Source organism: Lathyrus oleraceus, chromosome 4 (assembly GCF_024323335.1).
Source record: "Lathyrus oleraceus cultivar Zhongwan6 chromosome 4, CAAS_Psat_ZW6_1.0, whole genome shotgun sequence".
Classification (NCBI taxonomy): domain Eukaryota; kingdom Viridiplantae; phylum Streptophyta; class Magnoliopsida; order Fabales; family Fabaceae; genus Lathyrus; species Lathyrus oleraceus.
This window is the reverse complement of record NC_066582.1, coordinates 142,989,211-143,003,293: the sequence shown is the minus strand read 5'-3', so window position 1 is coordinate 143,003,293 and position 14,083 is coordinate 142,989,211. Positions and strand designations below refer to the sequence as shown.

Here is a 14,083-nt window from a genome sequence, read left to right as displayed (position 1 = left end):
GTGAAAAATTTGTTCTTAAGTTTGTAATATTTGCTTTCTTAGAAGCACTCTAGATTACACATCTTGTATCTAATTTTTATTTGATTTCCTCAAGTGACTCTTTGTAGTCTGTAGACTTGAGAGGACTAAGAGATTTTCTTCTCTCTTAGGGGTTGTTTGTAATCTTTCAAGATTAGTGGATTAAGTCCTTGTTGAAGGCGAAATCACCTTGGCCGGGTGGACTGGAGTAGCTTTGTGTTATAAGCGAACCAGTATAAAATCATTGTGTGATTTCATTTTGCAAAAGCGCTTATTTTTCAAACAATTCAAACCCCCCCTTTCTTGTTTTTCTCACCTTCAATTGGTATCAGAGCTCCGGCTCTGTTATTGATTTTCAAATCAAACACTTAACCGTGTAGAGAGATCCAGTGCGAGAAAAACAAATGGCTCACTCAAATGAAAGAGATTCTTACAATGCTAAACCTCCTGTTTTTGATGGAGAAAAATTTGATTACTGGAAAGACAGAATCGAAAGTTTCTTTCTGGGTTATGATGCTGACCTCTGGGACATTGTCACAGATGGATACAAACCTCCAGTCTCAAATGGAGCTGAAGTTCCCAGAAGCAAAATGTCAGAAGATCAGAAACGTGAGTTCAAAAATCATCACAAGGCCAGAACAATACTTCTAAATGCTATATCATACAACGAATATGAAAAGATCACCAACAGAGAGACGGCTAAAGATATACTTGACTCTCTGAAGATGACCCATGAAGGAAACTCCCAAGTCAAGGAGACGAAGGCTCTGGCGCTGATCCAGAAATATGAAGCCTTCAAGATGGAAGATGACGAAGCTATAGAAGCTATGTTTTCCAGATTCCAAACTCTTATTGCAGGTCTTAAAGTGCTAGACAAAGGATACACGACTGCAGATCATGTTAAGAAGATAGTCAGAAGTCTGCCAAAGAAATGGAGACCAATGGTTACTGCTCTGAAGTTAGCAAAGGATCTGAACAATATCAGCCTTGAAGAACTTGTTAGTTCTCTCAGAAGCCATGAGATAGAACTAGAGGAGGATGAGCCTCAGAAAAGGAACAAGTCAGTGGCGCTGAAGTCCAGACCTGAAAGACGGAAGTCAGACAGAACCAAAGCTCTTCAAGCAGAAACTGCAGACACTGATGACTCTGAACCTGAAGACTCTGATGATGAAGAAGAGTTGTCCCTACTAACCAGAAGAGTTAAGCAACTCTGGAGAAAGAGGAACAACAACAACTTCAGAAGATCAAGACCCAGAGGGGATCGATCAGAGTCAACTTCAAAAGGTAAACCTAACAAAGATATTACCTGTTTTGAATGTAAAGAAACAGGTCATTACGGAAATGAATGCCCCAAGCTGAAGAAAGATAACTCTAAGAAAGAAAGCTTCAAGAAAAATACCTTCAGAACAAAGAAGGGATTAATGGCCACCTGGGACGACAGTGAATCCGAATCATCAGAATCTGACTCTGATGAACAGGCCAACGTAGCTCTTATGGCTACCACATCCAGCAGCTCAGATGAAGAATCTGAAGAGATATCCTATGCAGCAAAGTTCAGACACCAGTCATGGTACCTGGACTCTGGATGCTCGCGACATATGACGGGAAGAAAGTCTATGTTCCAAAGCCTGGAACTTAAAGACGCTGGATTTGTAGGCTTCGGAGGAGATCAGAAAGGAAGGATCAGAGGCTCCGGAACTATTGGTAATGGTACTCTTCCCTCTATATCTGATGTTCTTTATGTAGAAGGATTAATGCATAACTTGTTATCCATAAGCCAATTAAGTGATAACGGTTATGATGTAATCTTTAATCAAAAAACGTGTAAAGCCATTAGTCAGAACGATGGCTCTGTCCTTTTCACAGGCAAGAGGAAAAAACAACATTTATAAAATAAATCTTTCTGATTTAAAAGATCAAAATGTTAAATGTTTAATGTCAGTTCACAAAGAGCAATGGGTATGGCATAGACGCTTAGGCCACATTAGCATGAGAAAACTTTCTCAGCTAACTAAACTTGAGTTAGTCAGAGGCCTGCCTAAACTGAAGTTTTCTTCAGATGCTCTGTGTGAAGCTTGTCAGAAAGGAAAGTTTTCAAAAACATCTTTTAAAAAGAAAAATGTTGTTTCTACCTCTAAGCCTCTGGAGCTTCTTCACATTGACTTATTTGGTCCTGTGAAAACAGCATCAGTCAATGGAAAGAAGTATGGACTAGTAATCGTTGATGATTACAGCCGCTGGACATGGGTAAAATTCCTAAAGCACAAGAGTGAGTCTCACTCTGTATTCACCAGTTTCTGTTCTAAAGTGCAAAAAGAATTTGACTCTAAAATTGTTAGAGTCAGAAGTGATCATGGTGGAGAATTTGAAAATAAAGATTTTGAAGAACTATTTGATTCTAATGGAATATCCCATGATTTCTCTTGCCCTAGAACTCCACAACAAAATGGAGTTGTAGAGAGGAAGAATAGGACACTCCAGGAGATGGCCAGAACCATGATCAATGAAACAAATGTAGCAAAGCACTTTTGGGCAGAAGCTGTAAATACAGCGTGTTATATTCAGAATAGAATCTCTATTAGACCTATTCTGGAAAAGACTCCCTATGAACTGTGTAAGGGAAGAAAACCCAACATTTCATATTTTCATCCTTTTGGATGCATTTGTTTTATATTAAATACTAAAGAACATCTGAACAAGTTTGATTCCAAAGCACAGAAAGATATTATGTTAGGATACTCAGAACGCTCTAAAGGCTACAGAGTATACAACACAGAAACCAAAATTGTGGAGGAATCAATTCATGTTAGATTTGATGATAAGCTTGACTCTGAAAAGTCAAAGCTAGTTGAAAAGTTTGCAGATTTAGAGATCACTCTGGTAGAATCTGAGAAAACTCCAGAAGCAACTGTCACTCCAGACTCTGAAGAAATTAAATCTCCAGAAATTCCAAGGAAAGTCAAGAGTCGTAGCAACGTATCTGAAGATTTGATTTTGGGAAACAAAGATGAACCTGTTAGAACCAGATCTACCTTCAGAACTTCTGAAGATATTCCTCTGGGACTAGTGTCTCTGATTGAGCCTACGTCCTGTGATGAAGCTCTTCAAGATAATGATTGGGTGGCAGCTATGCAAGAAGAGTTAGATCAATTCTCCAAGAATGATGTCTGGGATCTCGTTCCTAAACCCAGAGGCACTCATGTCATTGGAACCAGATGGGTTTTCAGAAACAAACTGAACGAGAAAGGAGAAGTTGTCAGAAACAAAGCACGACTGGTAGCTCAAGGTTATAGTCAACAAGAAGGTATTGATTATAATGAAACCTTTGCTCCAGTCGCGAGGTTAGAATCTATTCGTCTTCTTGTATCTTTTGCTATTAATCATTCTATCAAATTATACCAAATGGATGTCAAGAGTGCATTTCTTAATGGGTATATTTCAGAAGAAGTGTATGTCAATCAACCTCCAGGTTTTGAAAATTCAAACTTTCCAGAACATGTTTTTAAACTTAAGAAATCCTTATATGGACTTAAGCAAGCTCCCAGAGCTTGGTATGAACGCTTAAGTAATTTTCTTCTGGAACAAAATTTTATCAGAGGGAAAGTTGATTCTACACTCTTCTGTAAAAACCTTAATAATGATCTCATGATATGCCAAATTTATGTTGATGATATTATTTTTGGTTCTGCTAATATCTCTGTTTGCCAAGAATTTTCTAAGTTAATGCAGGCAGAATTTGAAATGAGTCTTATGCAAGAACTAAAGTTCTTTCTGGGAATTCAAATCAATCAAACTCCAGAAGTCACGTACATTCATCAAAGCAAGTACATTAAAGATGTTCTGAAGAAGTTTGACATGACTGAATGCAACTCTGCAAAGACTCCTATGCACCCAACTTGCATTCTGGAAAAGGAAGAGGTAAGCAACAAGGTTTGTCAGAAGCTCTATCGAGGTATGATAGGCTCTCTTCTCTATCTGACTGCTACTCGTCCTGATATTCTCTTTAGCGTCTGTCTTTGTGCCAGATTCCAATCAGATCCTAGAGAATCTCATTTAACAGCTGTTAAGAGAATTCTTAAGTATCTGAAGGGAACTCCTAACCTGGGCCTGATGTATGAGAAAACATCAGAGTATAGGCTTTCTGGTTATTGTGATGCAGACTACGCAGGAGATAGAATAGAACAAAAAAGCACATCTGGAAATTGCCAGCTTCTGGGAAACAATCTAATCTCCTGGGCTAGCAAAAGACAGTCAACAATCGCTCTATCAACTGCAGAAGCAGAATATATCTCAGCATCACTGTGCACAACTCAGATGCTCTGGATGAAACATCAGCTAGAAGATCTTCAGATATTTGAGAGTAACATTCCTATCTTTTGTGATAATACTGCTGCTATTTGTTTGAGTAAGAATCCTATTTTACATTCCAGAGCCAAACACATAGAAATTAAACATCATTTTATTAGAGACTATGTTCAGAAAGGAATAGTAACGCTGAAGTTCATTGATACAGAACATCAATGGGCAGATATCTTTACTAAGCCTCTAGCTGAAGATAGATTTCTTTTCATCTTAGAAAATTTGAACATTAAAAATTGTCCTGAATGAAGTATGGCTCTGAAAAATATAAAATAAGATTCTGATAAAAACAAATATGATTCTGCCTCTGACTCTGATACTTCTACATTGTTAAGAAGATATCTGAGTTAGAAATCTTCAGAACCAATCTCTTGGTATTCCTGAAGATCAGATACATCAACACGTGGAACTCTGAAGCGTCAAACCTTAGAACTTCTAGACAGCTGTCAAGAAATTCAAAAGGCAAACGTTTGAGTTTTCCTCGAGCAGTGTGCAAACTGTGGGATTAGACATTCATTTATGAGCTGTAATCATTTTTCCCCCCAAAGCGTGCCATTTTGAGTTTTGTGTCTAACGCTGGTATATGTGTCGTTTTGCATGCGTTTTTACTTAGGTATATAAACACTTTTCTCACATTTCACACACTTATCACTCTCACTCACTCTTAAACCCTAAACCCTCTCTCGAAGTTTTCTCTGCAACTCTCTCAGTTCTTCATCTTCTTCATCAATCTTCTTCATGAATGCTCAAGAGCAAGAAGTCTTTAACTTCTCCCAACAAATGGAATCCGCTTCTAATCCCCAAACCACAAACACTCAAACACCCACTGTTACAGGCGTTACCACAACCCCTGTTTATCAAGAACCTCACATTTTGGAACGTGAACGCCACATTCATCTTGCAACCTCCTTTGAAAATTTGGATGTACTGTGTGAATCGCTGGTTGATTTTGAGAATTTAAGAAGAAACGGTGTTGATCTTACTGAAGATCTTTACAAGCAAGGTTGGGAAAACTACTTCGACAGGCTCTATGGTCCAATCTACCCTCTTCTGGTCAAAGAATTTTGGAGACATGCTGATGCAGATGACCAGTTCATCGTTTCCTTTGTTCTGGGAGTGAAGATTGTCATCACTGAAGCATCAATTGCTTCCTTGCTGAACATGGAGACTACTGGAGGTAAAAGGATTTACAACATTCCTCCAAGGTCTAAGCGCATCACTGAGGTTATCAACCCAACTATCTTCAAAGCAAACGCTGAGGGAAATCCCTCTAAGAACAAGGAGCTTCATCAGAACCTCCGAGTTTGGCTGAAAATAATTCTGGGAACCATTCATCATCGTCCAGCCTCCAACTCCTCTGATTATATTAATGCTGATCAGAAACTCATTTTATATTGCATTCAGAAAGGTATCAAGATCAATCTCCCTGTTCTTCTTTTCAAATATCTAAGGGATTCTGTCAAAGACTCCAGAAACAGCTTGAAGCCAAGATCTTACATCCCTCTGGGAAGACTGCTTTCTGATGTCTTCATTGAGCATGGATTGGTTGACCAGCTGGAAAAGGCCAAGCTAATGGATGATCTGGCTATAGAAACTGGAAGGCCTCTGAATGCCAAAAACCTGAAAAGCATGGGAATCATCAAGGAGATCAGAGTCAAGCCCACTATGGATGTGTCCTGGGAAGCTCTGAAAGATCAGAGGAAGATGCCTCATGGCCTTGAAAGGTTCTTCAAGAATGAACCTAGAGATGCCATTGCTATCTACCTTCAGCGTCTGCTGGATGAAGGTATTGATATTTCTGATTTCAGAATTGAGGACCTTTTGGATTCAGAAGAAGATTTGGTCAGATACAAAAGAGGTCTTTCTGAGAAGAAGATAGCTGAGGAAGCAAGGAAGGCAAAGAAACCCAGACTTGGAGAATCTTCTGGAACCAAAGCTCCTCTGAAAATCTCTTCTTCTGGTAAGTCTATTCCTCCTGTTACTTCTGTAATACCTATGATGGCCTCTTCTATTCCTCTCCCAACACCTCCATTATTTACAACCTCTGAAATCCCCCCTTCAACCATCAGAACCTCTCAACCTCCACCTGTTCTAAAAATTGCTCGTAATTTCACAACAACCTCTGACCCTAATCAACTATATCACCACAGCTCTTCCTCATCCTCTGAACCAGAAACACCCCCATACTTTAGTGTTTCTTCATCATCATCCACAGAACACTCTGACCCTAACTCCCCAACAATAGCTGAAATTTATGCTAAAAATTTCGCTCCACAACCCATAAGACAATCTGAAGTAACCTCACCCCTCCAAACTTCACTTCCACCACAACAAACAACAACCTTACCCTCTGAAACTCAACCATCTGATCCCTTCACCTCTAATATCACTCCACCATTTATTCCCGCTGTACCTGGACCAGACTCTGACCCATTAGACCTAAATCCTCTATATGCTTCATCCCCTAGTCTTCAACCAGACGCAGATTCTGAACTTCAAGCAGAATCTGAACCTCAACAAACTGAACCTCAACCTCTAAATCTCAGCCCTCAAAACTCTCCACCTCACTCACCTTCAATTGAACCTGAACATGAACCTGAACTTACCATACCTACCCTTGAGGAGGCCATTATACAGGTTGCAGAAGCTTCAGTCCAGAAGATCAAGTCTCTGGCTAAAAACTCTGAAGTTAGTGATGATCCTAAATCTGTTAGGACACACTGGAACAAAGTCATTAGTTGGATGACCTCTGAGTCTTATAGGCTGAAGAGTATCTCTGAACAAGTCAGAAATGGCTACATCAGAGACTCTGAGGAAAGACTCCAAGAGAGACTGGCTAGAGAAGCTGAGGCCAGAAGATTAGAGGAGGAAAGATTGGCTAAAGAAGCTGAAGAAGAAGCTAAGAGGTTAGAAGAAGAACGACTGGCAAAGGAAGCAGAACTTCTAAGGATTCAGGAAGCTGAAGCCAAGGCTCAGGCGGATGCAGAAGCTTAAGCTGCTGCTGAAGCTGAAGCTCAGCAGGCTCTGACTCAGGGGGAGTCTTCCTCTGCGATCCCTCTGATTCTTAACACTCTGAAAGAGATAAAGCAAGATCAGCAAGAGATCAAGAAAGATCAGAATGAGCTCCGGGCCAGGATGGACAAGCAAGATGCTTTGAATGAAAACATCCAGAACATGTTTGCCATGTTGCTTCAGAGACTTCCTCAACCTCCAAACCCTTAGGCACTTAGGATTTATTTTATTTGCTTGCCTAATGTTTTTGCTTCTGTCTTCTTTTTAGCTCTGATACTCTTCTTTGAGTCTGATGTTTTGACTGCTGTTTGCCTCTGTGCTTTTCTATTAATGAAGTGTTGTTTTTCTCTTTATTGTCTTGTTATTTTTTTTTATCTACCTTTTTGATTTTGACAAAAAGGGGGAGAAATCATTAAATAGCTCTGATGAAAATCTGTTTAAAACCTTAAGCACTCTGCAACATTTGTAGAAATAGCTCTGATAAAAGAAATAGCTCTGATAAAAATAGCTTTGATTAAATAACTCTAACATTAAAATTAAGAAATTGCAGAAAGTTTTAAGTCTTCAGAAATCTCATTGCTTGGAAAGCTCTGGTAAGAACTTCTGAACTCCCTAGCGCTAACTCAGGGGGAGCTTCTGTCTATCTGATCTTATTTTATTCATGTTTCATCTGCTATTTTAAGTTGTTTTGTCATCATCAAAAAGGGGGAGATTGTAAGAACAAAAATTGTTCTACAACAGATTCCTTGATTTTGATGATAACAAAGGATGAAACCAAAAATGGCACCCTAACGAAAAGTTTCTAAGTGTGCAGGGTTCTAAAGATAGAAGAAATAAATCTGATGATGTCATCAGATGCACAACAAGATCAGATACAAATTATCAAGTATCAGAAGCATCTAAAGTGGAATCTCGTTTCAAGAAGCTCTGACTCTGGACAAAACTGCAAAGTATCAGAAGCATCTGAACATGAAGTAAAGTCTAGAAGCTCTGATTCCGAACAAATGCCTTCTGTAAACTCTGGAATTTATCAGCGCTATCTGAACTCTCAAGAAATATCATCAGAAGCCAGATCCCAAGTTTCTCCAGATACACGAAGACTCTAATCAGAATTGTTAATCATGATGAAGTAACGTTTAAGCCAAGTTAAAGTTCTGCAAATGGATTTCCTCAATTAGAAAGAGACGTTAATCTCCACTTCCAAGAGAGAAGATACTACTTGTGGTAAGTAGTCACTTCTAAGAGAAAAAGTCTCCTGCAGAAGCTATTTATGGAATGGCGTAATTACATCTCATTATCCAGCAGATTTAACTCTACTCTATTTCAACACTACTTCAACTCCTATATAAAGAGAAGAAATCAACCTTCAGTAAGAAAGAAATCACTAGCCAAAACTATACTGAAATTATATCACGCTCAAGAAAAACATCTTTGTTCTTCAAAGATTTTCACTAAGCTTTTGCTTATCAAGTGAAAAATTTGTTCTTAAGTTTGTAATATTTGCTTTCTTAGAAGCACTCTAGATTACACATCTTGTATCTAATTTTTATTTGATTTCCTCAAGTGACTCTTTGTAGTCTGTAGACTTGAGAGGACTAAGAGATTTTCTTCTCTCTTAGGGGTTGTTTGTAATCTTTCAAGATTAGTGGATTAAGTCCTTGTTGAAGGCGAAATCACCTTGGCCGGGTGGACTGGAGTAGCTTTGTGTTATAAGCGAACCAGTATAAAATCATTGTGTGATTTCATTTTGCAAAAGCGCTTATTTTTCAAACAATTCAAACCCCCCCTTTCTTGTTTTTCTCACCTTCACTTTGGATATGAAATGCGATCCACCATCACTGACTACTATTCTTGGGACACAAAACCTTGGAAATATTATATTCTTAAAGAGTCTAGTTACTACTCGTGTGTCGTTAGTTGGAGAGGCTATAGCTTCAATCCATTTTGGTACGTAGTCAACTGCCACGAGTATGTATTTGTTACCGAAAGAGGATGGAAAAGGTCCCATGAAGTCTATTCCCCACACGTCGAAAATCTCTACTTCCAAAATGCCCTTTTGTGGCATCTCGTCACGTCTAGATATGTTTCCTGTGCGTTGACATCTGTCACATCTCTTAATAGCTGCATGTACATCCTTCCATATACTTGGCCAATAAAAACCGACTTGTAGGATTTTAGAGCAGGTCTTGGATGTACTTGCGTGTCCACCATAAGGAGCGGAGTGACAGTGTTGGATTATATTTTCTACCTCTTCTTCGGGTATACACCGATGGAAAATACCATCGGGGCCTCTTTTAAAAAGTAAGGGGTCATCCCAGTAATAATGTTTTATGTCATAGAGGAATCGTTTCTTCTGTTGGTAGGATAAGGTGGGTGGGACTATTCCGGCAGCTAAATAATTGACGAGGTCAGCGTACCACAGTGTAACAGATATGGCTAAGGTGGTTTCTACCTGTTTATCAGCGTTATTTTCTTCTAAAGTAGCTATAAGCTTATCGTACGAGAAATCATCGTTAATTGATGTTCTTTCCGGTTCAAGGTTCTCAAGTCTAGAGAGGTGATCTGCTACTACGTTTTCAGTTTCTTTCTTGTCTTTGATTTCCAAATTGAACTCTTGTAGCAACAGGATCCACCTTAGGAGTCTAGGTTTAGCATCCTTTTTAGTTAAGAGGTATTTGATAGCAGCGTGGTCAGTGTAGATGATTATTTTGGCTCCGACCAAGTAAGAACGAAATTTATCTAGCGCAAACACTACTGCTAGAAGTTCTTTCTCGGTTGTGGCGTAATTCATTTGTGCTTCATCTAGAGTTCTACTTGCGTAATATATAACATGAAGCTTTTTATCTTTTCGTTGTCCTAAAACAGCACCTACAGCGTAATCACTAGCATCACACATTATTTCGAATGGTTCATTCCAATCTGGTGTCTACATTATGGGTGCGGAGATCAGTGCTTGTTTAAGCGTTTGAAATGCTTCTAAACATTTATTGTCGAATATGAATTCAACATCTTTCATCAATAATCCGGTCAACGGTTTAGTTATTTTAGAGAAGTCTTTAATGAATCGTCGGTAAAAACCGGCATGTCCTAAGAAGCTTCGTACTTCTCTCACAATTTTCGGGGGTTGAAGATTTTCGATTACCTCTATTTTGGCTTTGTCTACTTCAATTCCTCTGTTCGAGATGATGTGTCCTAAAACAATTCCTTCTTGTACCATAAAGTGGCATTTTTCCCAATTAAGTACTAGGTTTACTTTTACACATCGCTCTAGAACTCTCTCTAGGTTTTCAAGACATTCTTCAAAGCTTTGTCCGCATACGGAAAAGTCATCCATAAATACTTCCATGATGTTTTCTAGAAAATCGGCGAATATTGCCATCATGCACCTTTGGAAAGTTGCAGGAGCATTACACAAGCCAAACGACATTCGTCTATAAGCGAAGGTACCAAAAGGGCACGTGAACGTTGTCTTTTCTTGGTCATCTGGATGAATTGGTATTTGAAAGAAACCTGAGTAACCGTCTAGATAGCAGAAATGAGAATGTTTTGCTAATCGTTCTAACATCTGGTCAATGAATGGTAAAGGGAAATGATCTTTTCGGGTTGCTTTGTTTAGTTTCCTATAGTCAATGCACATTCTCCATCCCGATTCGATTCGTTTGGTTATAGTTTCTCCTTTTTCATTTTCAATGACTGTTATACCTCCTTTCTTTGGTACTACGTGTACAGGACTAACCCATTTGCTATCAGATATAGGATATATGATACCTGCCTCTAATAACTTGGTTATTTCCTTCTTCACTACCTCACTCAGGATCGGGTTTAGTCTCCTCTGGTGTTCCCTAGAAGTTTTACAGTCTTCTTCTAGCATGATGCGGTGCATACAAATAGAAGGACTTATTCCTTTAAGATCGGTGATGTTGTAACCTAGTGCGGTTGGATATTTTCTTAAGATATGCAGGAGTTTTTCTGTTTCGAGTCTTCCTAGGTCAGCATTAACTATCACTGGTTGTTCAAGTTCTAAGTCTAGGAATTCATATCTCAGATTTTTGGGAAGTGTTTTCAGGTCTAGGGTTGGTTTCTTAAGGCATTGCGTAGGGTCCGGTGTTATTGCTAAACATTGGTTAAGTTTGTCTTCTACAAGATAGTCAGATGATTTGTCTTTTTCTAACTCCGTTTCTTTTATGCATTCATCGATGATATCCATGAAGTAACATGTATCTTCTATTGCAGGTGCTTTCAAAAATTGGGAAAGAATGAACTCAATTTTCTCTTCTCCTACTTCGAAAGTGAGTCATCCTCGTTTTACGTCTATGATTGCACCGGCAGTTGCTAAGAACGGTCTTCCCAGTATAATGGGTGTAACTTCATCTTCTATAATATCCATAATTATAAAATCAGTTGGAATGTAGAGTTGACCTATGCGCACTGGAACGTTTTCAAGAATTCCTACAGGGTATTTGACGGAACGATCTGCTAGTTGCACATACATTTTAGTTGGTCTTAATTCTCCCATTTCAAGTCTCTTGCATATGGATAAAGGCATAACACTAATACCGGCTCCTAAATCGCATAAGGCTTTGTCAATGACAAATTTTCCTATGTGACAGGGTATAGAGAAACTACCTGGGTCTTTAAGTTTAGGAGGCATATTCTGTATTATAGCGCTACATTCAGCGGTGAGTGTAACGGTTTCGCTATCTTCAAGTTTCCTTTTATTAGAAAGAATTTCTTTTAAAAACTTGGCATATGAGGGCATCTGCGTAATAGCTTCTGTAAACGGAATTGTGACGTTTAATTGTTTTAGTAGGTCGACAAATTTTTTAAATTGGCCTGCATCTTTGGTTTTAATAAGCCTTTGAGGGTAAGGGATAGGTGGTTTATAAGGTGGTGGAGGTACATAAGGTTCCTTCTTTTCTACGGTTTCCTTATTACTCTCTTCCTTTTCCTTAGGTTCACTTTCTTCCTCAGTTGACTTTTTAGAGTTTTGGTTTTCTATCCTTGGGTCAGACGGTCCTTCCACTTCCGTTCCACTTCTCAGTATAATTGCATGAGCGTGGCTTCTTGGGTTAGGTTGGGGTTGGCCAGGAAATGTACCAGTTGGGGCAGCAGTAGGCGCTTGTTGTTGAGCTACTTGTGATATTTGCGTTTCCAGCATTTTGTTATGAGTAGCCAGGGCATCTACTTTACTTGCTAGTTGTTTAATTTGTTCGCCAGTGTGTACATTCTAGTTTAAGAAATCTTTATTGGTTTGCTGTTGAGAAGCTATAAAGTTTTCCATCATGATTTCCAAGTTGGATTTCCTAGGGGCATTATTGTTAGATGTAGATGGGGTCGGCTTTTGATATCCCGGAGGTATAGCTGGGGCTTGATTTGGAGATTGTCCAGGTGCGTATAGAGCATTATTACTCTTATATGAAAAATTGGGATGATTCTTCCAATTTGAGTTATAGGTATGCGAATAGGGGCTTCCTTGAGCATAGTTTACTTGCTCCGCTTGGATTCCTGTTAGGAGTTGACAATCTGCAGGAGTGTGACCTTGGATTCCACAGACTTCGCAATTCTGAGTTATGGCAACTACGGTGGCTGGAGGTGATACATTTAAACTTTCAATTTTTTGGACCAGAGCATCCACTTTTGCATTAACATGATCAAGGTTACTTATCTCGTACATGCCAGTTTTCGTTTGAGGTTTTTCCACCATTGTTCGTTCGCTTCCCCACTGATAATGGTTTTGAGCCATGCTTTCGATAAGTTGGTAGGCGTCAGCATAAGGTTTGTTCATTAGTGCACCACCTGCGGCGGCATCTATTGTTAACCTCGTGTTGTACAGGAGACCATTATAGAATGTATGAATTACTAACCAGTCTTCTAAACCATGGTATGGACAAAGTCTCATCATGTCTTTGTATCTTTCCCATGCTTCGAAAAGAGACTCGTTATCTTTCTGTTTAAATCCATTTATTTGGGCTCTTAACATAGTTGTTTTGCTTGGCGGAAAATATCGAGCAAGAAAAACTTTCTTCAACTCGTTCCATGTGGTGACTGAGTTGGAAGGAAGAGATTGAAGCCATCTTCTAGCGCTATCTCTTAGTGAGAAAGGAAAAAGACGAAGTCGAATTGCCTCTGAAGTGACACCATTAGCTTTAACAGTATCAGCGTATTGGACAAATACGGATAAATGAAGATTAGGATCCTCGGTAGGATTTCCAGAGAATTGGTTCTGTTGCACTGCCTGCAACAGTGAAGGTTTCAGTTCAAAGTTGTTTGCTTCGATTGCGGGTGGAGCAATACTTGAATGGGGTTCATCTTGCGATGGAGCGGCGTAATCTCTAAGAGCACGAGCTGGTTTTGCCATCTCGGGTATCGAAGGGAAAATATTTTTGAAATCAGGAAGTTCTACAGGAGGTAGATTGTTTGCAGCACGATATTCCCAAATTCGTCGTAAGACTCGGAGATATAGTTCGATATCGTTGATTCGTAAGTAGAACGGCTCGCCTTGTGAGCGAGTGCGTGGCATACAAATCAACGAAAGAAAGAAAAGAAAAAGAAAAGCCTTAGTCTCTACAGCGTAACAGAAGAGTTACGATATCAACTAAATAAAAGTCCCCGGCAACGGCGCCAAAAACTTGATCGCTCGACTTTATGAGTCGAATTGGGGTACAAACTGCAAGTGCACAGTTCTATCGCGTAG

General features: G+C 39.3%; 1 non-coding gene across 1 annotated transcript; it reads left to right on the top strand.

Annotated features, from left to right (window-relative positions):
- Positions 1–13,262: 13,262 nt before the first annotated feature.
- LOC127077361 (small nucleolar RNA R71) lies at positions 13,263–13,369 on the top strand. The gene has a single exon (XR_007787188.1). It is a non-coding gene; the product is annotated as a small nucleolar RNA R71 (small nucleolar RNA).
- Positions 13,370–14,083: the final 714 nt, after the last annotated feature.